The sequence below is a fragment of the Octopus bimaculoides genome, chromosome 2, assembly GCF_001194135.2.
Source record: "Octopus bimaculoides isolate UCB-OBI-ISO-001 chromosome 2, ASM119413v2, whole genome shotgun sequence".
Lineage (NCBI taxonomy): Eukaryota > Metazoa > Mollusca > Cephalopoda > Octopoda > Octopodidae > Octopus > Octopus bimaculoides.
Genome location: NC_068982.1, coordinates 177576652 through 177584935, shown reverse-complemented (window position 1 = coordinate 177584935; position 8284 = coordinate 177576652). Strand labels below are relative to the sequence as shown.

General features: G+C 35.7%; 2 long non-coding RNA genes across 3 annotated transcripts in view; one reads left to right on the top strand and one right to left on the bottom strand.

Annotated features, from left to right (window-relative positions):
- Positions 1 to 8284, bottom strand: part of LOC128247053 (uncharacterized) — a 490960-nt gene that overhangs the window by 16298 nt on the left and 466378 nt on the right. Inside the window, exon 5 of one of the 2 annotated variants that reach the window (XR_008263493.1) lies at positions 2934 to 3470. The exons of the other annotated variant lie outside the window; for it this stretch is intronic. This is a non-coding gene — a long non-coding RNA (uncharacterized LOC128247053). Of the gene's footprint in view, positions 1 to 2933; positions 3471 to 8284 lie in introns of those variants that run through there. 2 annotated transcript variants of the gene reach the window in all.
- LOC128247054 (uncharacterized) overlaps positions 1 to 8284 on the top strand; it is a 148565-nt gene that overhangs the window by 37467 nt on the left and 102814 nt on the right. The gene's annotated exons all lie outside the window — the stretch shown is intronic.

The following is an 8284-nucleotide window of genomic DNA, read 5'->3' as shown; positions in this document are numbered from 1 at the left end:
GACATTCTTAGAAATGTGAACTGTAACTTAGTAATTGCAGATAATCCGATAGAAATGATCTGTGTATTATTAAAATGTTTTACATCATATTGTAATGTATTGAGTTGTTTTTGTCTAAACGGCCTTAACATTTAGAATAAGATAAAAACACACACACATACAGACATCTACACCTTTTTACCTGGCTTTAAAATATCTTATTGAATATGATACAAACATTTTACAAGTTTTTGAGAAAATTCATCACCATTTATCTCGTAATTAAAATGTAAAGAAATAATAAAAAAATATATAATTAGCAAGGAAATTTAACTCAAGTTAAAGGAAATTTAACTCAAACGAATATCTCATGAATTTAGAGTATTGATACTGCATGTATAAAATTGTGTATATATCAAATATTAACAATTGCAATTTAACTTCATGTTTTCAAATTCATATTATGTTACTAAAATTACTAAAAACAAAATAGAACTGCCAACTACTTTCGAACGCACTACTACTACTACTACTACTACTACTACTACTACTACTACTACTACTACTACTACTACTACCATACACACATGACCTGAAACTTTTGGAGGGGTGGTCACTGGGTTACGTCAACCTCAGTGCACAACAGGTACTTATTTCATCGAACCCGAAATATTAATAATCTTTTCTACTATAGGAACATGGCCCGGTAATTGGGTGAGGGGGACAGTCGATTACATCGACCCTAGTACACAAATGATACTTACCTTATCGATCCCTAAAGGATGAAACCCAAAGTCGACACCCAGAGGTATTTGAACTCAGAACGTAAAGACAGACGAAATGCCGCTAAGCATTTCGCCCAGTGTGCCAGCTCACCGCCTTCAATAATAATAATAATAATAATAATAATAAAAATAATAATAATAACAATAATCCTTTCACAAGGCCTGAAATTTGGTGGAAGAGATTAAGTCGATTACATCGACCCCAATACTCAACTGGTACTTATTTAATCAACTCCGAATGGATGAAAGGCAAAGTCAACCTCGGAGGAATTTGAACTCAGAACGTAGCGACAGACAAAATATTGTTAAGCATTATTTTGCTCGACGTGTTAACGATTCTGCCAGATCACCGCCTTAATAATAATAATAATAATAATAATAATAATAATAATAATAATAATAATAATAATAATAATAATAATAATAATAATAATAATAATAATAATAATAATAAAAATAATAATAATGATGATGATGATGATGATGATGATGATAATCATAATGATGATAATAATAATTTATAATGTAGGCGTGACTACGTAGTAAGAAGAATGCGTCAGAACCACAAGGTCCAAGGTTCAGTCCAACTGTATGGCACTTTGGGCAATAACAATAATTAATTCATTCTTTTTAATCATAATGATAATGTTTTCTAGATTTATGATGATGATGATGATGATGATGATGATGATTTTTCTAAAACATAGTTGCATTCCTTATCATTGGAACTCGGATAAAAACCACGTTGAAAAGTAACGCATCGAATTATAGAAAAATTTTGTACTGTTTCGCTTACTGATTGTATTTTTAAAGTGAATGCTAAATGATCACATACTTCCCTTAAAACCCTGACTTTTCGAGATTGCCACTAAGATTTTATTTACATAGGCAAGTGCACTGATAAGCATACACGTGAATTATAATTTGGGTAAGGAAACAATGGGTTTCGAAACATTTGTCCTTAAACTTTCTCAATTCTTATTAAGTTTAAAAAACAGAAATGTTCATATTTGTAAGGTAGATAAATGTTCTTTACAATCCCAAGTAACTATATAAGGCGCCTCTTATATCTGTACTCAGTGCAAGATTCGCTGGGTTTCTGCTGCTAATATTTCTTCTGTTGATAGGTATGTGTTCAACAACAGAAGTATTTTCTTCATCACAGGGTCACCTTTCATGCGATGACATAGTTTATTGTTTTAGCAGCAACATTGAGCCACATTAAAAGGTAGCAACTTAATGACATTTTAGGACAGCTACTGCTGACATGTGTAGTAAGTTCCACAGAAATGTGACGTAATCGACATCTTCAGTCACTACTTGGGGCTTTATAGGTTTCACTGTTCTTCTCTATTAGGTATTTTGCAGCAATCACCTTCCCATGGACTACAAAAACACAAAAACATAACCTTCGAAATGTGACGTGATATAACGTCCGCATGCCCAAGAGCCGTTTATTTCCTATCAATGATAGTATCATCCTTAAATTTATGGGAAATTTACGTATGATTAACAAATTTTTTTCGGTGTGCAGAGTGTATACCACTTGGTTATGGGGTTAACTTTTCTCAACATTGAAGAGATAAAAAGAACAACAAAAATATTTTAGTGCGTTTTTCATTGTTGATATACGCTAAGCTACTAAATCTAGAATCGCATGGAAAGCATTTGGGAAGTAATTCTTGAGAGGCTCATTATCCTTAAAATATTGGTCACTTCCGTTTGAGCAGTTAGTTGATGTATTTATTTTTGCTGCTGTTGTATCAACACACACCAAACATACATAGCGAAGAAAAACGTTATACATGCCAGCTGCTACGCAGAGGAACGGAAGTTAGCTATGTATGGTCAATTGCCGGACATATTTACTTGTCAGCCGCTGTTGAGATTCGGACTTCAATCTTTTGCTATTCTCTGTCAAATTGTGACGAACGTGCTACACATGAGAAAGAAATCCAATATTCTGAGGCAATGAATATCGCTTTCTGTTCTCTGCCGCAAAGGTTTTTTTTCTATACCTTTCACGGGGCGTGAGTGAGATAAAGTATTCAACAAACAAGATATACAATTTGTTTATATCAAGAAAGAATTTTATTACATATTTTCGCGGAGTAATAAATAATCTAGTATTTACAAAATATCTTAAAAATATGAGTTTGCATTTGGAGTTTGAAGGGTTGCAAAAAGAGCTATAATATATACGGGATATACATACAATATAATATAATATTATACTATATCATATTGTATATGTATATACATGTTAGAGATAATGAAGCAAAAAGAGAACGACATAGGCAGAGAGACAAATACGGATTTATCAAAAGAGAGTTTATGCTGACAGTCATTTTACGTCTTAAGCAGTAAAATAGTAAAAATAAATAACTGCATAAAAGCTGGTGTGTTCATTTGTCAATTCGGCGATGATATATGTGAAATACCATTTTCTTTATTTGTCGCATTAGATTCTAAAACAAGAATAAGGAATATATATATATATATATATATATATATAGATATGTATGTGTGTGTGTGTATAGATAGATAAAGAAATAGGCGTGGCTGTATGGTATGGTAAAGCCTGCTTCCCAACTGTTGGGTTCCTGTTCAGTCTCACTGCATGGCAACCTGGGCAATTATCTTCTGTTTAACCTCGGGCGGACCAAAGCTTTGGTAGTAGACAGTAGCGTTGGTAGCAGACAGGAACTGAAAGTATACAATTATAATGGATTCAAATTTTGTCACAAAGGTAGCAATTTTAGGGAAGGAGATGAGTCGATTATATCGACACCAGTGCTCAACCCCGAAAGAATGAAAGGCAAAGTCGACCTCGGCGGAATTTGAACTCAGAACGTAGCGACAGACGAAATATCGCTAAGCATTTCTCCCGGTGTGTTAACGATTTCGCCAGCTCGCCGCCTTAATAATGATTTCTTTATTAACCACAAAGGGTTTACGTTAAAAAAAAAAAACATTGTGGACAGCACAGGACAAGTAGAATATGAGGTTACATGAACGTCGTGTAAACAATGAAAGACAATCGAATATAACAACAAAATTCCCCCCAAAAGAGAGAGATCTAGGACTGCTCGTGGAAACCACACAGATACGCGACTGTCCTGACATCAGGCTCGCCGCCTTACTACTACTACTACTACTACTACTACTACTACTACTACTACTACTACTACTACTACTACTACTACTAATTTTTACTGGAAGCACAAGGCTTCAAATTTGGGGGAAGGGATTAAGTCGATTACATCGACCCCAGTGCGTAACTGGTACTTATTTAATCGACCACGAAAGGATGAAGGGCAAAGTCGACCTCGGCGAAATTTGAACTCAGAACGTAGCGTTAGACGAAATATCGCTAAGCATTTCGCCTGGCGTTCTAACGATATTCACAGCTCACCGCCTTACTACTACTACTACTACTACTACTACTACTACTACTACTACTACTAATAATAATAATAATAATACTGCCCAGTCCTGGCTAAAAAGGAATATATTCACAGACACAATAGAGTTGGGACCTATATACACTGGAAACTATGCCACCACTATGGAATAACAACAGAAAAAGGTGGTATGGGCACACGGTAGAAAAGGTCACAGAAAATGAGAAAGCAACCATACTATGTGACATTCAAATACACACAGATAGAGAAACTAAGGCCAATAGGCTGTATATAGTTGTCAAAGATCATCAAGAACAGATGACAATGTTTCTCTAAAAGAAACGGAGAAACTTTCAAAATACAAAGACCTGGAAATAGAGGTAACTTGAATGTGGAGTCTAAAACAGAAACAGTTCCTATCATAGTAGGTGCATTAGTTAGACAAAGACATAACAAAACCAGGACTAACAAGTTAATATAACATACAGAAAATAGCACTATTAGGCACCGCGCACATCCTAAGTAAAACACTTCCAATACAGTAAAAATAAGAGCATCACAAAAGACCACAGCACATACTCAAGGCACACAGAGCTGCGCTCGGTAGTGCAGTGAAACCACGAGATAAAAAAATAAGACTACTGAATAATAATATTCTTTTACTCTTGGATGACTAAAAGTGATTTAAAACCGGAAACGGATGCGGTAATCTGTGCTGCCCAAGAGCAAGCATTAAGAACAAACTTCATGAAATACAGAATAGACAAAACATCAGGAAGTGAGAAGTGCAGAACATGTGGACAAAACGGTGAAACCGTATGGCATATTACTAGCACTAACCCAGAATGAATATAAGAGACGCCATGACAATATAGCTAGGTTTGTCCATTGGACACTTTGCAACAAGTATGGACTTGACAGAGCAAAAAATCGGTACGACCACAAACCTGAAGGCATTGTCTAAAATAGAAATGCAAAGATCCTATGGGATTTTATGATTCTGTGCGACCATGAGATTGAGAATAGGAAGCCGAACATAGTCTTAATTGAGAAAGAAAACAAACTATGCTGGATCATGGACGTAGCATGCCCAGCTGACAACAAGGTATGCGATAAGGAAGAAAGAAAAGTTGAGAGATATGACAGGTTAGCTTGGGAAGATAAGCAGTTGTGGTCGAGGAAAAAGGTAACAGTAGTGCCAATGATTGCCGGAGCCCTGGGAACTGTGAATAAAAACTCTAGAAGTACGCGGAACAAATAGAGGCTGCAATAAGGGTGGAGCACTTGCAGAAAACAGCACTGCTTGGAACCGCTCGAATGCGCCGGAAGGTGCTCGAAAAATAAGAGGTGTTACCTTAGTTCACTGGTAGTGAACAGCTGACACTGTAGTACAGCTTCAGCGTTAGAAGCTTTGCAAAGGCAACAACAACAACAACGACAACAACAACAGCAACAACAACAACAACAACAAAAACAACAACAACAACAACAACAATAATAATCCTTTCTACAATAGGCACATTTGTGGGGAAGGAGTAAGTCCGTCACATCAGCCCCAGTACTTGGCTGATACTTAATTTATCGATCTGGAAAGGATGAAAAGCAACATCGACCTCGGTGGAATTTGAACTCAGAACGTAGTGACGGGCGAAATGCAGTGAACCACTTAGCCCAGTGTACTAACGATTCTGCCAGCTTACCACCTTAATGATAATAACCATAAGAGCACCACACCAAACCACAGCACATACCCAAGGCGCACAGAGCTGCGCTCGGTAGTGAAGTGAAAGCACGTTATAAAAATAAAACTACTGAACAATAATAATAATGATAATAATAATAATAATAACAACAACAACAACAATAATAATAATAATAACAATAATAATAATAATAAGAGTTGAAACAGCGTATCATTACAGTAACAGGTAAGCTTTCGAGATATCAGAAAAGGATAGATCAGTATCAACTCAATAGATCATTTGAGACTGACCAGAAGAGACTTTATAACCAAATAAATAGTGAAGAACGAAGTATTGAACATGAGAAACCTAATGCAGAAGAAGCTAAACAATTCTGGAGTAATATTTGGGATAAACCAGTCGATCATAATAGAGACGCGGTATGGTTAAAGAAAGTAAGGGAAGAAATAGTGAGTGAGAAGCAGTCAGATCTAAGACTAATGCATTAATGCTTTAAGTGCAAGGAAAAATTCCGAATTGGTAGGGCCCAGGACCAGATTTAGTTCAAGGGTACTGGTTAAAGAAATTTAGTAGTGTACATGGGAAACTGAGGGAACAATTTCGGGATTGCCTTAATGGAAGAATAATACCAGATTGGATGACTAGAAGGAGATCAATATGAAATATAAGAGCAAGGGTACCCAGCTAGACCAAACACTTGTTAACCATTAGTATGGAAACTGTTAACGGGAATGCTCTCAGAAAGCATTTACGAGTACCTTGACAACCAGAATTTACTTCCAGAAGAACAGAACATTTTCAGGAAGAAGGCTAGAGGAACAAAAGATCTATTATACATAGACAAAGCAGTTCTAAATTAAGTAAAAGCTAGAAAGAAAAATCTAACGATAGCGTGGATAGATTACAAAAAATCTATAACATGATCCCACATTCATGGATGAGAATGTCTGAGTATATTCAGTATAGCAGACAATATAAAAGAATTAATTAGCTATAGCATGAAGAAATGGAAAGTAAATCTTTACTCAGGTGACACAGTCTTAGAGAAGGTTAGAATCAAGAGAGGAATTTTCCAAGGAGACTCGTTATCCCCTTTAATATTTGTCTTGTGTTTGATCCCTCTCAGTTTAGTATTAAGGAAGGCAAAGACAGAGTATCAGTTTAGAAATAGTAAGGGAAAAATTAACCATTTGCTCTACATGGTTGATCTGAAGCTTTTTAGTAAGAATAAAAAAGAGATAGATTACTTAATACAGACTGTAAGAGTCTTCAACAAAGATACAGACATGGAATTTGGCATAGATAAGTGTGAAATATTAGTCATGAGAAGGGGACAGCTAGTCAACAGTAAAGGCATCCTATTACCAGATGGCTAGACATTAAAATCATTAAAGGAAGGAGAGAGATATAAGTATTTTGTAGTATTAGAATATGACAGGGTACTAACTAAAGAAATGAAAACAAAAACTTAGAAAGAGTACATCAGAAGGGTGAGGAAGCTAATGAAGTCAAGGCTAAATGGTCCGAATCTAGTGAAGGGTGTAAATATTTGTGCAGTTTCATCACTTAGATATTCTGCAGCTTTTGTAGATTGCACAAAACCCGAATTAGCAAAGCTAGACAGAAATACTAGGAAGGAATTCAATATGGATGGAGAACTCCACCCAAGGGCAGGAGTATCAAGATTATACTTATGTAGAAAGGAAGGTGGAAGAGGGCTAATATCAGTAGAAGACTTCATAGAGTTAGCTAGAGTAGATATAGACTCCTATGTAGGTAAACGTGGAGAAATAAGTTTATTAAGCGCTGCTAGAATCACAGCAAAGCATAGGGAAACCCCAAAAACCAAACGAAGTTAAAAACAAGAAAAAAAAAGACAAAAGTTAACTGACTGGCAAGAGAAGACTTTGCAGGGCAGATTCCCAAAGATAGCTGCAGCAAAAATAGTATTAGTGAGACATGGTTGTAGAAAGGAAGGCTGAAACGGGAGGCAGAAACTTTGTTAGTAGCAGCATAAGATCAATCATTAAGAGATAATTGGATAAAAGCCAGGATAGACAAAAACCAAGTAGATTCCCAATGTAAGTTATGCAGACCAAAAGAGGCAAAAATTGATACATCAACTAAGTGCTCAAAAGAAATTGACCGATACCTTAGGAATAACGAGCCTCTCAGAACTTACTTCCCAAATACTTTCCTTGCGATTCTAGATTTACTAGCTTAGCGTATCTCAGCAATGAAAAACACACTAAATTTTTGTTGTTGTCGTTTTTTTCTTTCGATGATGAGAAAGGTTAGCCCCATAACTGAAAGATATACACTCTGCATACCGAAAAAGATTGTTAATTATATGTAAATTTCCCATAAATTTAAGGATGATACCATCATTGATAGGTAATAAACGGCTCTTGGG